A 20,172-nucleotide genomic window follows, 5' to 3' on the forward strand; every position below is an offset into this window, starting at 1 on the left:
TCTGTGAAAAGGCATAAGCTGTATCAATGCAAGCAGTAAAATGAAGTAACAGAAAAAAACCCTTTTTGTTCTATTCTTCATTTCACATACTACCTGAAAAAAACAACAGCTGATCCACATCTCCATTTTACCTAGCATTTTTCACTTAAATGTCTTCAAGAATTGATTTTTCATGACTAAGGAATAAACATTTGAGCATATAAGACTAAATATTTGGAATATAAGTAGTTCAGACATCCTGGAAGAAAAAATATTTTTTAAATTTCCAAAAATATTTAAACGTTTCCATTTGAAAAGCTTTTTTTTTAATCAGTTGATGATTTAATATTACATACGCTAGTGCCATAAAAGAAACAATATAAATATGACATACAACAATATCAACTTGAAACACCTCAGCTGAAGCATTCAGTTGAATTCATTAAAACAGAATTTGGATTTTTTCCTATTTTCTTCATTTTGTTAACATTAAAGGACATTGTTATAACACTGTGAAGTTTCCATTTTTCATTTTTGACAAATTGTACTTTCTGGCAGGATAATTTTCTGTTTAATTTTTGTGGTGATTTCTGATAAGTAAATAATGGAATATACACACATATAAATAAAAATGTCTGAACAAACCAATGACTGCAGTGAAGAGAAGAAGTTTATCCCACATTGTGGGAAATAGCTTGCTACTACATGCTGCCAGCAGGAAAAAAATTCTTCTTTTGTGAGTCTGCATAGCAAGTACTCAATTTGCTAGATGTTAGCCCAACCCGTTTTCATTGTGGGATTTATTACTTAGATATAAAAGCAAATAACAATAAAATGCTTTAAAACACATGTATTATATTTCTTGCTGTTATAATTTATGCAGCATTTACTGCTACAAAATTATCACAGAAGTTTCACAAACCTGTTTCTGAATTTAGTTAACGCCACTGCAGAAATTAGCCCTAGAGTGCTACAGATTTGCACAACCCTGATGATATTCTGAATGCAAATATAATAGATTCCTTTCTTCTCCCAGTTTTTACGTTTAGCCACCTAACATTATGTCAGTAATGAGAATCAGATCTGAAATAAAAACTTTTATCACTTTCACAGAAGGATAGGAAAAGTATGATGAGAGTCTTGAGGCTAAGATACCAGAAAATGTTCAACTTTTTTCCTTTTCTCAGTCAATTATGCTTTTATTTAAACCTTTTCTGCCTAAAGAGAATGAGCAGGATGATTAATATGATTTCTACAGGCACCTTGGCACTTACTCTAACAGAGGAAGTGACAACCTGAAGCAATTCTCTGGTCTGCTAAATCCAGTATCAGACCTCTGGCAGTGGAAAACACTAGCTGCTTCAGAATAAGGAATAAAAGAGCTCAGTTGTGGAATGTTTTAGGGATTTGCTACTGAGGCTGCACTCAATGAGCTAAGAAAATTTTGAAGAAATTTTTCCATCAGCCCAGTACTTTCTCAGAAGACAAGGTGGCATAGAATTATTTCCCTGCTTCCATTTTATCCTGTGTCTTGTAGAGATCAACAAGAACAAATGGCTGACGAGTTTGGCTTTTTTATTATTATTATTTAATTGTAACAATCAGTAAAATCCACAAGAATGGAAGATACTGAGCAATATGACTGCAATCCAGCAGTACCCTCACCATATTTTCTTCTAGTGACAGTGCCTTCACACAGTGAACTACTAAATATTTGAGGTACTCTTTAAACTAGTAGTGACTTACACAAGGACATGCAGCTTTTAGAGGGTAACATTTATTCCTCCTCATCAGGTATTCCCAGGTGATTGGTAATATATCTGCTTTTGCAACAGCATTTGATTTGTACCATAACACAGTTACCTCCTATCTTTAATAGTTCTGTGACACCCAAAGTACCTCTCTGGGTACTTTTTGTTATTGTGGTGTTATTATTTTCTGATTGGGATTATTCTCTTTTCTTTTTTTTAGAGATTGCACTGGCCTACATTCAAGACCTGGACTGCTTCAACACATGGATGCAGTGCAAAAGCAGGAATGAAAGACAGTGTAGCTGAAGAGTGGGTGAAGGATGGAGTTCTTGAAAGTACTGGAAAGGCTTTGAAAATTACTTGAAAGTATGGAAAAGGTGCTGACAGTACTTATGAGACAAGCAATTCTAAGATTTTGTCAGTGTATGCTGCAATACAGGTGAAAAGGCAGTTCTCTGAAGGTGCACTAAATTTCTGCACTGAAGTGCTGATGGACCAACTCTTTTTACTCTGAAAGTATTTTGGAGAAATATAACAGAATGATGTACACAAAGCCAGAGTATTACTGCAGTGCATAGACAACATGCAAAACATACATGCTCTCTATAAAATCAATCAGATATTAGCCTGACATAAAATTACCGCAAAATATTAATCATTAATTAACATACAGTTATTGACCATAAGCCCATGACATCTAACCAATAAGAAGCTGTCTGCCACTGAATATATTGTATTGACCTTTGACTACCCCAGTATTGATCTAAGACAAGAATAATTCCCAAAAGGTTTATGCTCTTAAATTTGTGCAAGCTTCATAGATTTTTAGCAATACAAAAATTCTTAAAGAGTTGTTCAAAATCACAGAGAATATGTAATAGCCCCAAAACCCTCATCCTTGAATAACTTTCTACCTAAGCTAAACCCCAAGTTCTCCTTATTTTTTTTTTTTCTCTAGAGACATGACTCAGATTTCTCTCTTCTGCCTAACTATCTATTTTCCTTAGACATTATTTACTTTTGAAATATCTGTTTCTATGACAAAGCTGATTAAGTGAACCAAAACATTCATCAGTGTTATTGTGGAATCAGGCAAACCAAGAGACTGTACACACTTAGATCATGTACCCAGGAATATAAATTCAAAATGTTAATGACTACTGCTGAGAATTAGTAGTCATATTCTACACATTAAATTCCATCATTTGGGCAGTCAATTTTGTCTTTAGGCTGCATGGAGTTTTATTTATCACTTCTGGAGTCATGTTCAGCATCCTGTGTCCCACTGCAGTTTTGAAACATGCCTTGCTTGTTGAGTCCTGAGAGGGTACTCTTCCAATAAACAAACAAACAAACAAGTAAACAAACAAACAAACAAATAAATCTATTTGATTATTTTTAAAAATTTGTTATTTGTGAATAGGCTCAGGTTAACATGGTGTCATAATTGATCTTAGCGGTAAGCCATTTGAGTTCTGCAGGTTCTGCCATCAGAACTCATACCTCTCCTTCCATTAAGGGGAAGGTACTATTTTCGTATATGATACAACAGGTTGCCTTAAGGTTGGTAGTCTTGCTACACAAAAACAGATAAGCCAGCTTCATTAGTTTAATCATTTAGGGAGTAGAAGATTCTGTCTTAAAATGAAAATTTTAAAATTACTGAGACAAGATTTTGTGGATAAACTGCATCATGTGACCTGTTAATTATAGGTGTTCTTGAAGTAGTTTTTTCATCTTATTTAACCAGAATTTGAGACCATCACCTTTTCTTGTGTGATATAGACTGCTTTCCTAAGCATAAATATCTGAAGTCTTGAGAGAGTTTCTCCCTCTTTTTCCCCCTTGTAACATTTTACTAGCATCTCTGCAGACAGCCAGAGGCATCTGTTGCTGTTCTGTTAAATTTAGTTACCTCCTTAGATCTTCCTCAAAGCTGAACACTTAATTTCCTTTCAATGACCTAGAGGATAGAAAGACAAATAACATATTTCTATTCCAATTCTTTTAGAGGTATATTGTGTGGATTCTTTCAAGACAGATATTTATCCTGTTGTATGAAATTTGTAAAGCACGCAGCTATTTTACCTGTTCTATGTCTGAATTTTTCCTGCAATAACCTTAATTTCAGAATTTTACTATTCTCGGGAATATTTGTTGTCTCAAGACCTCCACCCTGACATTCTAGCTCATTTCTCCCTAGATTTGATGTGAAATTCCAAGTAGTGAAGTCTTAAGTGGAACCTACTTTATCTTTTTCTGATCCATTAAACAGTGTGAATGGGATTTGTCTGTTCTAATGAAGCACCAGAATTTAGAAGGCTTGAGTTTAAGGTAGGTATGTAGGCTCCTATCCCTTGTGGCCAGTGTCTTTTAGTCAGCAGTTCAGTCAAATTAATGAATCTCTCCATGTGTGTGCTTTTCTCCATTGAGAACAGTAATTACCTTAGAGGTGTATGTTTAACTCGTATACATCTACAACTGGATTGAATTAATCTGTATGTACACACACCATGATTACACAAGATGGTACTGCTGCCTCTGTAAAGGGGCTCATACTGGTTTTAACACAGTTGCTTGCAGCAATGCAGTTATGACAAGGCATTCAACAAAATCTGTAAAATCTTTCTGGATTGGGTCAGTTGCTGAACTGTGTGTTGTGGCATATGACATAGCTAGAAATGTTTAAAAGTAGTTTAAAAGTAGTCCTGTACAAGTGCAACCTCTGCAGAAATTCTTTAAGATACAGCCTTTTATACTCCTATAGATTAACAGATTTTCATGTTAATCTTTTAAATTCATCCCACTGAATCTGAGAAAACCAAGAGCAGTATCCTATGCTGTTTAAAAATATCTCGCTTAAGGAATTTAGGGAACACCTTAGGATAGGAATTCTCTAATTAACGTGGCATCACAAATAAGGAAGTGTTTAAAACAGAAACTCTGTCTTTTTGGTCCAGGATCTTCTTGGAGAGAGTCTAAGGTGGAGTTTACTATAAATGTGCAGAGATCTTCTAGTCTGATATGGGTGGCTACCACTATTGAGACTCTGAGAAAAATACATCCTATCCTTTACTCAGTACCGAAGGTTTTGGAGAAATATTAACAAGGGAAACCCTGCAAAATATTTCCTGCCTATCTTTACCCACTTTGAACTCAGTGAAATACTACAGCTTTAATTTTCCATGCCATTTCCTGTTAGAATAAACTTACTCTTTTAGAGCTTAGCTCTTTTTTTTTTTTTTTTTTTTTTTTTTTTTTTTTTTTTTTTTTTAATTTACTTTTTAATAGATAAGGAAGCCAGCTTTCAGGTGAAATGTGGTTTAGGAAAATAATAGGCTTCTATTTGTCTTTATAGTAGAATGAAATAATCCTGAAATGCAATTACAAGTACTTCAGACACTCCTAGAACAAATATATATATATATATATATATAAATACACAAATATATATACTGTATTTTCAGTCTTTCCTATACTTTCTGCATAATAATAATTTTGTACTTAGTAAGTTTCACTTACCCTCAAGTAGCTTTGAAAAATCACTTTAAGTAGCACACTAGAGTTCTCTATATTTTATTATAACATTTTAAAAACATAATTATGCTGAAGGAAATATAATAACTAAATTTTATTTATTAGGAGAGGAAAGGTAGTTTATAATAAAACCAATTAATATGTGCGAGGTTGGATATGGTAATTGCACCTGGAGGTGAATGAACTATAAACACTGCACTGACGATGTAACTACAACCCTACTAATAAACCTTGGTTTTGAAATGCCAGCAAAGAACTCTGTTGAATCTCCCACAGTAACTCCTTCCTACCTAATCCAGATTTCAATTGTAGCATACAGAAGCCAAGAAATAACAGACTAATTCACTGTACCATTTATACAAATATCCCATTCTAATACTATAGAGAGAATTGCATATATTGTGTTTAATAGAAATCTCATATAGAAAAATATTTATTCATATTTCAAATTATTAATGACTTCTCATAATCAAATGTGTTAATTAAATCCAATATGCTATAAATTTTTAAGCAGCTTAAATATCCCTGTCTATTTTATAGTATTTTCAATTACTGAAACAGTTGCCATTAGCAGGGGATGTCATTTAAAGCCATAACAACCTCCTTACAAGCATTAAGAAGCAAAATTCAATTGAAATCCTGACAAAAGGTTTTGAATCTTTGGCATATCTTCTAGAATGGTAATTACTGTATTTTTTCTACACACTCAGAACTATGAAATAAACTACACATTCTGAAATAAATGTATAGATATGCAACTTTTCATTCATGATATGAATATATGTCTGAAAATGGTGAAATCTCATATGTCATGATCAGCCAGAAAGAGGTATTTTGCAGAAATATCTACAGCTAATAAAATTAATGTGTAAAGGGCAAAAGAAATTCCAATGCTTCATTCTATGTTGAAATATATAGGAAATGAAAGAACTTTATAAGAAGTCAGAATTTTGGGCGAACTCAGTATCCTACCTTTCTCTTTGTATTTCAGTAATTCATATTTTCCATTGCCAAAGAACAAGGACCATGAAAGATGTAAACTTGCTTTTTGCAGCACCTAGAGGGGCAGCTCCTGCCTATATTCTGCTAAGTTGGGTTCTGCTGAGAGTGGTTGTTCACAGACCCCACTGGGCTGTCAGTCTAGATGAAGTATCCAACATAGAAATCTTCTCTTGCCTTCCTTTTTCAGGCCCGCTTCTAAGAGTGCAATCCTGAAGACTGCAGAGGGCAATGTAATAAAATCGCCTATAGTGACTTTAAATTCTCTCTGTCCTGGGTAATGGTCAGTTTGACTATTTTGCTACCATCATAAAAAAGGCACAGTGAGGCTGGAGAAGAGTGCCTTGCTCTTTGCAATGCCTTGTTTCCTGCAAATTCTAGCATATCATTTACTGCTTTCATTAACCTTCTCTGAAATTCTAGTATTAAATCTTTTGAAGTGATCCTATGAATGTGGGACTCAGCACCTACCCAGCTTGTAACATTGCTTCATATAACAGGGTTATGGTGCTTATATGCCATTTTTCAATGCCTGTAATTTGTCCAAGTAACCTGTTTGCTACAATACACCAAGAAGTGATCGTCACTGAAAAATCACTTACATTCCTATTAAGAGGGGTCACAGTTCCATGCTAAGGTCTTTGCATTGCTGATTGAGTGGAAAGAGAACCCTTAACTCCTGACAAGGAAATGAAGGGGTTTTATTCTCTCAGGAGCACTCAAAAACTTACTGAATCAGGACCAGAGCCTTTGAGAATGCACAAGAAATTCAGACAATTTTTTTGCAAGCATCTATTACCTAATGTTTAACCAGCTGGATTTTGTCTGCCCTTACGCACCACCAACATTAGGCATTACAGAAAAAAAAAAAAAAAAAAAAGTCCTTTCTCTTGCATATCCATTCAGAAAGAGAAAAAAAATTACTTGAGAAAGTGAAGATGATATGAGAGGTTTAAAATAAAACAAAAGAAAATGTGGCCAAGTACAGTGGTTTGACAGGCATAGAGGGCCCCATCAGAAAAGGGACCAAGTCTATCTAACTGCAGCTAAATAGCAGATGCTGACTACTGTTCATATGAACACATCTGTGGCTATCCTCATTCAGATCAGCCCTGTTTATGGCACTAGGTCTACCTGCCATTCCAAAACCACGCACAGAAAACACTCCAGTACTAGAAAATGTTTTATGCCATTAAATGGTATGCCTTAAATCAAACAGACTTCTATTTCTTCCAAAGTGGTTTCTTTTTTTTTCCTTTTTTTTTTCCCCCATGTTTTATTATGGACTAGATATTTCAGTGTAACATTTATCCTTTTACCTCAGCTGACCAGAAAAAAAAATTCTGTCTGTTTTTCAAATCCTCCTAAGGTCATGGGCTCTGATTCAAAGAAGTGTTAAAAAGCCTTAAAATAATGATGTCTAATATCTGCTGACATGTTCAAAAGCTACCCAACTGTTTTATGTACCTCAAAGATCACATATCCGCGACTGCTGATTGAGCATTCAAGTCGGGTGCTCATGCTGACCAGTAAACACCCTAAAAGAACTGGGAATCCCTTGTGCCAGAGCACACCTGGGGTTCTTGTGTAATTACAGATACACTGGGATGTCTCACAGGTTTTCTGTGTATTTTCTGTGTCAGAGAGTCACAGAATCACAGAATATGCCAAGTTGGAAGGGACCCACAAAGATCATCAAGTCTAACTCCTGGCTCTGCACAGGACCATCCCCAAGAGTCACACCAGGTGCCTAAGAGTATCATCCAAATGCTTCTTGAACTCCAGCAGGCTTGGTGCTTTGAGAAATTTCCTGGGGAGCCTGTTCCAGTGCCCAACCACCCTCTGGGTGAAGAACCTTTTTCTAATGTTCAACCTAAACCTTTCCAACACAACTTCAGTCCATTCCCACGGGTCCTGTCACTGGACACCACAGAGAAGACATCAGTGTCTGCCCCTCCTCTTTGCATCATGAGGAATTTGTAGGCTGTGATGAGGTCTCCTCTCAGTCTCCTCTTCTCCAAGATGAACAGACCAAGTGACCTCAGCTACTCCTCACACAGCTTCCCCTCAAGGCCCTTCACCATCTTCATTGCCTTCCTTTGGACATACTCCAATAGCTTAATATCTTATATTGTGGTGCCCAAAACTGCACACAATATTCAAGGTGAGGCCAAACCAGTGCTGAGCAGAGCGGGACAATCACCTCCCTCGACCAGCTGGTGATGCTTTGCCTGATGCCCTCCAGGACACGGTTGGTCCTCCTGGCTGCCAGGGCACTGCTGACTCAGATTAAACTTGCCATTGACCAGGAATCCCAGGTCCCTTTCGATTGTACTGCTTTCTAGCATCTCATTCCCCAGACTGTATGAATATCCAGGGTTGCTTCATCCCAGGTACAGAATCCAGCACTTTCTCTTGTTGAACTTCATATGGTTATGATTGCTCAGTCCTCCAATGTTTTGATGTCTCTCGGAAGGGCCTCCCTGCATTCAAGGGAGACAACAGCTCCTGCCAGTTTTGTGTCATCTGCAAACTTGCTTAGTATTCCTTACAGCCCTACATCCAAGTCATTTATGGAGATGTTGAAGAGCACAGGGTCTAAGATGGATCCCTGTGGAACCCCACTAGTGACAGATCACCAGTCTGATGTTCCCCTATTCACTATTATCCTCTGTGCTCCACCTGTGAGCCAATTTCTCACCCACCACATGATGTGTTTATCCAGTTGTGTGCTGGATATTTTATCCAGAAGGATCCTGTGAGAGACTGTATCAAAAGCTTTACTGAAATCCAAAAAGATTACATCTATTGGCTTTCCTTGATCAGCCATGTGGGTTACCTTGTCACAGAAGGAAATCAAGCTGGATAAGCAGGACTATCTCCCCCTGAAGCCATGCTGGCTGTGACTGATGACTGTTGCCTTTCAGGTGTGTTTCAATACGTCCCAGAATAATCCTCTCCATAACTTTACCAGGTACTGAAGTGAGACTGACTGGTCTGTAGTTTCTGGGATCCTTGTTCTTTCCCTTCTTGAAAATCAGAACAATGTTCTCCAGCTTCCACTCAACTGGGACCTCTCTGGATTCCCAAGACTGCTCAAAAATCATCAAGAGAGGTTTTGCGATGACATCAGCCAGCTCTTCAAGGATTTTTGGATGAATCCCATCAGGCCCCATAGATCTGTAGGGATCCATCTGGAGTAGCAGATCCTGCACAATTGCAGAGTCGACTGGGAGTTGATCATTTTTGCAGTTATGGTCCTCCAGCTCAGGGCACTGAGATACCCTTAGTCTGTCATCCGCATTGAAAACAGACACAAAGAAAGCATTAAATACCTCTGCCTTGTCCATGTCCCTGTTTCTGAGGTGACCATCTTTGTCAGGGACCTGAGTCATGTCTGAGGCCCTGGTCCGTGGTTGTGCCTCTCGATGTGGCATGTGAAAATATTGTATAGTTTCACTGTTGGGAACTGAATCTTAGAAGGAAGAACAATAGATTAGGACAGGAACTGAACCTTGGAAAGAGAAACAAGAGATTAGATTAACTGGTGGGAACTTGACTTTTGGAAGAGAAAACAACAGAGCTGTTAGTGGTACCAAGTTGGTATCATAAGCCATTGTGGTCTCGATTTGTGCACTGGCCACGCGTAAGCCGATGTCACAACTGGAAAATGCCACTCCTGTGAGGGGGATATAAGAGGTTGTTCTGAGTTGGACGGGTGAGGAGGACAAGATGCACGCTGTTTTGATCCAGGGTATGCCCTGAAGGTGCATGGCCTGCCTACCCCTCCCGCCAAGTACCATGTTCCGTCTCCTTCTGCTTGGCAGCTATTCAGAAATCCAGGAATCAGTATCTACTAATTGCTATCACACGTAATAGAATAAAGTTGCTTTGCTTACACCCTTCGTGTCTCAGTGTTTGTTATTTTGAGAATCCTCACAAACCTAGAATACCATTCTCATCCTCTAATGGGTTGATGATATTTCTATACTGCCTATTGCCATTAATATATTTGAAAAAACTCTTTTTATTGTCCCTCACATTTCTGTCAGCTTCAATTCCAGCTGAGCTTTGACCGCATAAAGTTTCTCCCTACAGTGGCAAGCAGCATCTCTGAATTCTTCCCATGTTACTTGACCTTGCTTCCACTGGGAATACACCTTCCTTTTTCACCTGATTTCCAAGAGAAGATCCCTGCTCAGCCAAGCCAGCCTTATGCCTCGCCTGCTTGACTTTCGGCGTTTGGGAACTGCCTACTCCTGTGCCCTTAGGAGGTGATGTTTGAAAAGGGACCAGCACTGACGGACCACATCAGTTGCAAAAACATTTTCCCAGGAGACCTTACTCACTAATTCCCTGAGTGGCCCAAAATCTGCTGTCCTCCTCTCAGAGTTGAGATTTTGCTGGCACTTTTCCTCCTATCAACGGACATTTTAAACTTAATCACTGTAGCCAAGACAGACACCAATCTCCACTTTGCTCATGAGATTAAATCTCTTGACAAGCAGCAGACAAAGGAGGACATCTTAGGACCTCCTTTGGAGGTCTTTAGGACCTGTTCCATGAAGTTGTCATCAAGGTTTTTTCTGGCTCTGTAAAGTAGATTGGAGTCAGATATAGGTAGCATAACCCACTGTATGTAAAGCTCCTTTCCAGAGATCATGCTATCAGAGAAGTGTAAAATAAATCAGTGAGGATTTATTACATCATCTCTGTGTTTCTTTTGCAAATCCTCCTGTTGGAGTCAAGCTGCATTTTCAAGCACCTGACAGCTTTATTAACTGTTGCTTTTACTCTTGCTGTTTTTGAGGATAATGTATATTGCAGGCTAATTATGTGTTGCAGAAAATAATGTTTTTTACTATCCCATCGTTCAGTTTTACTCAGAAACTTTTTGTATTTGTATAATAAGAAGAGTGGAAAAAGAATTCATGAAGTGTCTTTTCTGTTCCTTTAACTGTTTCCTAGACTGCCACACACAACTGTCTAAAGGTATTCCTAAACATTTCTATATGTTCTGCTTCATTGCACCTGCCCACCTGGCATCTCACCATCAATTAAAAATACAGCCAAGGGCTGTTGAGCTGATGTTTGCTGACTTTGTCACACATTTCTTGGATTACCAAGAATCTGTTTCTGGGCCCTTCCTTTGGCTACCAGTATATTTTGGCAAAGAAAGACTGTTAATTTGTTTTTAAAGAATACAACTTTTAGATAGAAATTCATGTTTTGTTTGGGTGTATCTTTTTTTTCTGCCCAAAAAAATCCCTTCCTTTAGTTTCCTCTACCTTTATGTCAGATATGTGGTGCAGAGAATTAACAAAGGAGTTGTGGTAGAGAATACTGATTTTTCAACAAGTTCAGATAGAGCCATGTTTTACAACTTTCTCATTTTAATTATGAATCAAAATTAATAAATTATGAAAAAATTGGCCTTATGCAGAATAGTGCACTGAGATCTTTACTTTTTAATCCCAACAATCAAAACTGTGTAATAACAAGTAAAAAAAGGCTGGATTTTTACAATTTCTTAGGCTCCCAGAGGCCGTGCAGATGATTTCCACTTCAAGAAGTATTCACTGCACATGTGTCTGCTTATATACTGCTCTCCACCACCAGTAGCCCACAAACGCAGATGAAGTGAGAATGCACAGCATTTGCAATGGGTAAAATGTCTCTGTTCTGCACTAGTCCTGCTGCCCCTCATCTTTCATGAATGAAGCACACTAAAACTATTCAGGAATAAACTAATCGTTTATTAACTAATCTCACTACAGGGTGAGAGCTGAACCACAATATATGATATCCATTCTTCCTGTACGCAGGTGATGTTCAGAACAGAATTGGGGCAATAAAATGGCCTACAGCTTTCACTTCTGTAAATTTTCTCCCTCTATTGAAATCAATGGAGCGGAGAAAATTTATTTAGGTGAGGTAGTTTCTGGGCATAATTCTCCTTTGCCAGTAACTAGTGTTTCTAGTTATAGCTATGCAAAGTAAATGAAAACCCTTCCATTCTGCACTGGTTGTGCTTTATGCCTGCTGTTTTCAATTACTGGTTATCCTTTCATTCTGCAGCTAGCAGACTATGAAAAATTTTTAGTTGTGTGTATATCATGTGGGCTAGGCCTTTTAGGACCGGGTAGTTGCAAGAACCTTTAATATTACAGGCCTAAGTGACTGTAAAAAGCTTTGTAGTTTACATGAACAAACCTATATCTACCAAGGATAAGTAAGCAATATTCATAGAATCACAGAATCAGTCATGTTGGAAGGGACCACAGCGGGTCAGTCATCTGGTCCAACTTCCTGGCTCAAGCAGGGAGCACATCCTAGAACACATTGTATAGGACTGCATCCAAACAGTTCTTGAATATTCTTATATTAGATTCCACATATAAGCAGACTGAAGAGATCAGAAAAAAATTTAAAATAATAATTGTTACGTAACAGAATAGATGCATAATTGCTCTGAAGTCCAAAGCTATACTGCTAAATTAATAGAACTGTGTTTGACTGGGTACTCTCTCATTGACACAAAAAAGCTTTTGATCTGAGATTGAACAATGATACCAAACAAAAAATGTGATTCAAAGGAAAAACAATTTTGTTTCAGGGGAATATTCTTTCTTCTTACAGCAAAAAAGGATTGGTATAGTAATCTTTTGAACTAAAACATGAGGCTGTAAAAGTCAGATTGAAAATTACAACGTAAAGTAAGTATAGTAAATATTGTAATGCAGCAAATTTCATGTAGTGTTCCTACACTCTTGTTTATAAGCTATAAGCTGCCCAGAGTGGTTACATTTTAGTTAAGACTTTTTAAAAGCCTTTTAGTTTGTTACAACCTCGAATTAGTGTCCAGAGAGAGAGTCACACACCCTTCTCTAAGAGTAATTCTTTAATTTAGTGAGAAAAATAAGATATTTTAGCAAAAGGGTTTACATATAACAGGTAACATATAACTGAAGAAAAGCATTTTACTAAAACATTCATCACAAAGATCCATCCCACAGGAAACACTCACTGTAAACAATCAATATACCATACCAGCTTTAGTAACACACAATTCATTGGTTTTAAGTTACTCACAAGAGAAGGGAAAGAGTAAAAGAAGAAAACAGATTAAAAGTGGTAGAGAGGAGAAAGAGAGAAAGAGAGAAGGATAGAGAAGAAAGGAGAAATGGTTACCGACAAGATCTGATGGTTCTCATGGTGCCAGCTGGAGAGGGAGAAAAGAGGAAGAGAGTTCACATGGAGTCTCGTGTATTTATAGAGTTCAGTTTTCCCTCCCAGGCAGGATATCTAGTCAGAGCCTTCCAGCCCAGTGAGGTGTGCTATAGCCAACCAGAGGCTGCAGGGGTGTGGTGTGTGTGAGCTACCTTGACTGACAGCCCAACTACAGTCATTCAGTGATGCCCTGCCCTGTGTATGAGCTGCAGGCTTCTGGCTCTGCCAAGTACCTCCATGTCTAGGCCCAGTCCTTCCCACACACACACACTCTCACAGTGAGTTGGTTCTGACCCATATCAATAATTCAGTGAAATTTGGATCCAGGATCTCACAAATGTGAGACAGTAAAGCTATTTCATGCTATTTGCAGGTTATCACCAATCCCTGGACTGAAACATTCTGTAATTAATAAGGTGATATGTTCGATGTGGAATGTGATAATGAATTTTTATATACCCTCACATGAGTCAAGACAGATATTGCTATTACTTCACGTAGAGCCATTCCTTTCTTTTAGCTATGACTCTGCATCCTATGTTGTGTGTTACAGGTTTTTTTGTTTTTATGGAAGTCCTTCAGTCTTTCAAAAAGCATTATTGAACTACTATTGCAGTCCAAAAGATATTTTAATAATATATGTAATGAATACACAAGGACAAACTCAAGAAGTGGGCCTATGGGAATCTCATGAGGTTTAACAAGAGCGAGTGCAAAATGCTGCACGTGGCTCAAGGCAGCCCCCTGTATCAATACAGGTTGGGGGATGAACAGAGGGAGAGCAGCCCAACCAAGAAGGACTGGGGGTGGATGAGAGGCTGGACATGACCTGGCAATGTGCACTCGCAGCCCAGAAAGCCAGTTGGATCCTGGGCTGCATCAAAGGCAACATGGTCAGCGGGTTGAGGGAGGGCATTCTGCCCCTCTATTCTGCTCTACTCTGTCTCACTCATAGTGAGACCCCACTGTGAGTGCTGCATCCAGTTCTGGGGTCCTAAGTAAAGCAAGGACATCAACTTATTAGACTGAGTACAGAAGAGGACCACTAAGATGGTTAGAGGGATGGAGCACCTCTCCTGTGAGAATTGGAATTGTTCATTCTGGAAAAGAGAAGGCTTCAGGGTGATCTAGTTGCGGTCTTCCAGTGCCTGAAGGGAGCCTATAAGAAGGATGGAGAAAGATTATTTTACTAGGGCATGTAGAGACAGGACAAGGGGGAATTGTTTCAAAAGGAAAGAGAGTAGGTTTAGATTTGATATTAGGACAAAATTTATTACTGTGAGGTTGGTGAGGCATTGGAACAACTTGCCCAGCTGTGGATGCCCCATCCCTGGAAGTGTTCAAGGCCAGGTTGGATGGAGGTCTGAGCAACCTGGTCTAGTGGAATTTGATCATGCCCATGGCAATGGGGTTGGAACCAGATGATCTTTAAGGTCCCTTCCAACCCAGACCATTCTATGATTCCATAATTCTATGATGAATTTTGCATTATACAGGACTCATTTAAATATCTTAATATAGGGATCAGGTATCAGAGAGTCTCCAAAATGCCTATATCTGAAATTATGCCTATTTTTTCTTCCTGCTGAACTGTCTTCCACTGCTATTTAATAAACTAGCAGGATTATTTTCTTGTATCCCTGTGTCAGTAGATACAGGGACAGACTTAAACTTTGTCAGTAAAAAGAGTTTGCAAAACCGCAAATCTGTTATCTTGCCGTTGCTAGATATCAACAAATTAACATGTTGGTTTATCTTCACAACTCAAATGAAAAATTTATTTGGGATGACTTGATAGTGAAGGGTTGCTTAAGAATCCCTATCACATGATAACAGCACAATACATAATTGATGGTACCTAAATGTTGAAATCAGGACTTTTATACTCATCTTAAGAATTCTAACAGAAGAGCTTTACTGGGCATGCTTCTTTGAAATTGATAGCAGTTTTGCAAAAAAATTCCTTCCTACAGTCTAATCTAGAATGCAATTTCTCTGGAAGAAATTTTGCTGAAGGCTTTGGCTTTGATCAGCTGATATTAGTATAAATACAACTATTATTTGAAAATCTCATTGTGGTGAGTATAAAAACAAGGCTGTAAAGGAGACGTCATCGGAGACCAAACTATTCTAATTCTTTAAGTCACAAAATTGTTTCAGATCAAGAATTACAGATGACAAATGAGTAATCTCTAAGTACTTAGCTATTATTACCTGGCCCTTGCCAGAGTCAAATCACAACAGATAATTGCAAATAATGTTCAGAATGAGGCAGTTTGTTTTTACAAGCTCTTCTTCCCTATAATCTATTTATATTTTTTACTTCTTATGCTGGTGGTGCTGATTTATTACATTTGTCAATGATATTGAGCAAAGAAATTATGTCTAAACCCATTAATAAACACCATTTTCTTAGTTTGAAAAAACGTAGTCATTCAATATTAGCTCCAACAACCCTGTCCCATGGCTGCTTATCAATTTTGTAATTATGTGTAGTCCATCATGTACCAAGAAGCAATTTTAACTCAATTTTGATTTTCGTAAAAATTATTTGAATCTTCCTAAAATTTTAAATCAAACTGAAAAAATGTCCTGAAAAATCTCATTCTTTTAGACAACTATGGAAATAGTCTAGATTTAAATGCAGATTTGGGACCAATATTGTTGTTAGGAATTTATTTTGCATTGTATTATGACAATACTGTCATAGCACAAAGTGACAAGAATGCAGACTGAATGCATTAACAGTCTCTTCTGTGAGGACAGTTCTTTTGTTCTTGTTTAAGGAACCTGAAGACAGAATTGCTATTTCATCCCAAAAAGTGCTCTGTCTTCCTCCCATCGCTGACACAATGCGGGGAAGCTTGAACTTGATCTGTTGCCCTGTGTTACCCATTCTGAAGACAAAGTCTGTGTTTCCATTTGGTTGCCATAATATAGATCAACTGGTACCAAAAAGACAAGTAGATCAACAAATATACTATTAATGCAGTACATTATATATTTTTAATCCAAGAAAATCCCAAAGTGCTCTCCAGACTTGTATGGAGCAGTCACACAATTCTGAAATACAGGTGTCTGACAGTTGAAATTCAGCAGCCACCTTGCACCTAAAACAGCAAACAACAGCTATTCATGGAAGCTGAATTGCTTCTTAAATTGAAAATATAATGGGATATTACATGGGCGTAGGGACATTCTTTGTATCACACAAGGATCTTCAGAGAAAACATTTCTGAGACTTACATGGTTAAATAACTTGAGGACCTGTGCTGTATCCTCATTAGGAAGAGAAGTAGCACCGCTCTGCTCCTCTGCAGCAATATTCATTTTGAACCATCTCACAGAGAAGCATGGCAAAAGGAAGTAGAAAGAAGGTTTAATAATTATATAGATAGGTAGATGATAAATAGAGCAGCCCTTTCTGAAATATTTCCACCTCAAAAATTAGACTGTTTTTGTAACAATGATAGTTTAAACCACATGTTCTGGTCATCTCACCAAAGCACACAGGTTGTAGAAGTCTGCATCTGTCCAAGTCTGTGACACATTGGTGAATTTAAATGGTTCTGGCCTATTACAACTTAAAATGTCAAAAGATCAAGCAAGTACCATCTCGTTATTAAAAACAAACAAACAATAGTTTAGGTAGAAATTAAATGCAAGTGAACTTCAAAAAAACCACACTGACTCTTCAGCATATAGCAAAATGCAGAACCTCACAGAGTATCTGGATAACAAAGAGGAGTTTGACGACTGAGGTTTTTTTGTTGGATTTTGTGTTTGGTTTTATTATTATTTTATTTGTTATTTTTCCTTACTAATTTAAATGAGAAAATCCTATATAACTAACCCTGTGGAAAAATGAGAATTATAACATTAACCCCAGGGATGTACAAAAGAAAGTGCAGTTAATCTTTGCTTATTTTTAAACTCCATAATACAGATAAAGGGAATTTTATTAAGTTCTCTGTAAAAATCAGGAACTGTATGCTGGTATTATTTTCTTATTTTGTTCCAGCTTATATGACTAGCAGTAGGACAAAGAAGTTAAAGGGAATATAAAGACAAATAACATTTTAACAGATGTCAAGAAATATTTTTTTCATGAGGAGAATCATTAAATGTAGAGCAAGCCTCCCAGGCAAGATTGTTGAGGCAAAAACTCTGTGGTAGTTTAAAGAACAATTATATACCATCATGGAAATGGTATAGTGAAGATTCATAGTATCATATGCAATCACACAACACCTACAGGATAAATAAAGGATCAGAGCCAGCCAGCATGGGTTTAGGAAGGGCAGGTCCTGTCTGACCAACCTGATCTCCTTTTATGATCAGGTGACCCGCCTGGTGGATTTGGGGATGGCTGTGGATGTGGTCTATGATGATTTCAGCAAAACCTTTGACACCGTCTCCCACAGCATACTCCTGGAAAAGCTGGCAACCCATGGCTTGGAGAGGAACACTTTGTGCTGGGTTAAGAGCTGGCTGGAGGGCCGGGCCCAGAGAGTGCTGGTGAACGGGGCTGCATCCAGCTGGCGGCCGGTCACCAGTGGTGTCCCCCACGGATCAGTGCTGGACCCAGTCCTGTTTAACATCTTTACTGATGATCTGGATGAGGAGATCAAGACCATTAGCAAATTTGCAGATGACACGAAGCTGGGGCGGAGTTTCGATCTATTGGAAGGCAGGAGGGCTCTGCAGAGGGACCTGGACAAGTTGGAGAGTTGGGCTGATTCCAACAGGATGAGGTTCAACGAGGTCAAGTGCCGGGTCCTGCACTTTGGCCATAACAACACCCTGCAGCGCTACAGGCTGGGCACAGAGTGGCTGGAGAGCAGCCAGGCAGAAAGGGACCTGGGAGTTTGGATTGACAGGAAGCTGAACATGAGCCAGCAGTGTGTCCAGGTGGCCAAGAAAGCCAATGGCATCCTGGCATGGATTAGGAATAGTGTGGCCAGCAGGAGCAGGGAAGTGATCCTTCCCCTGTACTCAGTGCTGGTGAGGTCACACCTGGAGTGCTGTGTCCAGTTCTGGGCCCCTCAGTTCAGGAAAGACATTGAGGTGCTGAAGCAGGTCCAGAGAAGAGCAACAAGGCTGGTGAAGGGCACAAGTCCTATGAGGAGAGGCTGAGGGAGCTGGGGTTGTTTAGCCTGGAAAAGAGAAGGCTCAGGGGTGACATCATCAATCTCTGAAAGGAGGTTGTAGCCAGGTGGGGGTTGGTCTCCCAGGCCCCTTCTTTCTCCCTTTCTACAGATTGAGAATCTACTACAACTTGTTTAAAAAACACTTCAGAAAAATGGCATATTCTCACAGGTTATCAGACTGGAACAGAACTCCAGCCTCTACAGTAAAGATCATAAGGCCTATGGCTGCATCTGCTATATCAGTATAGCATGCAAGTGCCAGCACTGAAGAGTAGAAATAGCTTCCAAATGCTTTTCTTCCTATGGCAACATTCACACCAAATAAAAGGTCAAACCTTAAGACTAAGTGTTTAGTAAGGGGTGTTGCAAGTGCAGAAACATATCTGATTAATCCATTACTTTAACCAGACTGTTACATGTCAGATCAACAAATATTTGCAATCAATATTTGCAAATATTTGGGTAAGTAACATAACTAAGGACAACACATTTTAATCAGGTCATTCAGATACCCAAGGAAAAAAAAAAAAAAAAGGAAAGAGTCCTAGATCTGGCTGATTCTGGAGACTTAAAAGATGTCTTTCAACTAATTTTTGTACTGTATCAAAACACAGTAAGCAATGCCATTTACTTTTTAACTCACATATAATTATGTAATTACACTGGAAGCACTGAAATGAACTTAAAAGTTTGAAATAAATACACCTACTAATATCCTAAAGAGAATCTAGTCCATAAAGCACATATTTTCATGTGAATCACTATCTTCACTGGAATGGCCTAAATGCCCAGAAGAACAAACTCTTTGAAAATATTAGAGAAAGAGATAGTAAGAGGGAAACCATCAGAAAGAAAAGAGCAGTGAAAATTCTTTTCCAGTCTTTTTTTCAGCATTAAATACATTTTGAAATCTTGTGTTACACTATGAAATCCAGAAGACACCACAAAGCAGATAGCCATGCCTGGCTATCAGCTGAAGTCACAGTTTTTCTGGCTAGGGAGTGCTCAACTCAGAGCAAAGTCTTTGAACATGGGATGGTGTCCCTGTTGGGAGAAAAAACGCATGAAGTGCTTTTATATTTCCCTGTGAGTATGGACCATCTTGTAGGTTACATTGACAAGTTGACAAGCACGTCAACTTCTCTGTAGCTACTACTCATCTTTTTGTGCAGATGAATTTAAATTATAGATAATTAATTGCTGTTTAACTGGACCCCTCAGCTCATTAACCAGAATAAGAAAAGATCTGTTGCTCTTTTAACTAGATAGATTTCTTCCATTGGGAATATTAATAGTCTCATTAGACAAGGCTTCCTAGTGATTCTGCTCTTGGAGTGGTGCTATTAAACTGAAGCTAAAGCTTCAGAAGAAGATAAAGTTTTATTTCAGAGAAATATACTGCTGATTCAGACAGGTTGACCTGATGATCGAATAGATCTTTCTCAACTTTAATGAAATACTATACCAGCTCAGGAACATCACCAAAACCTGCATTTCAAAGGCAGGCTATCAGTTTTCTGCTAAGC

The sequence above is a fragment of the Myiozetetes cayanensis genome, unplaced genomic scaffold, assembly GCF_022539395.1.
Source record: "Myiozetetes cayanensis isolate MyiCay16 unplaced genomic scaffold, myiCay2020 scf3, whole genome shotgun sequence".
Classification (NCBI taxonomy): Eukaryota; Metazoa; Chordata; class Aves; order Passeriformes; family Tyrannidae; genus Myiozetetes; species Myiozetetes cayanensis.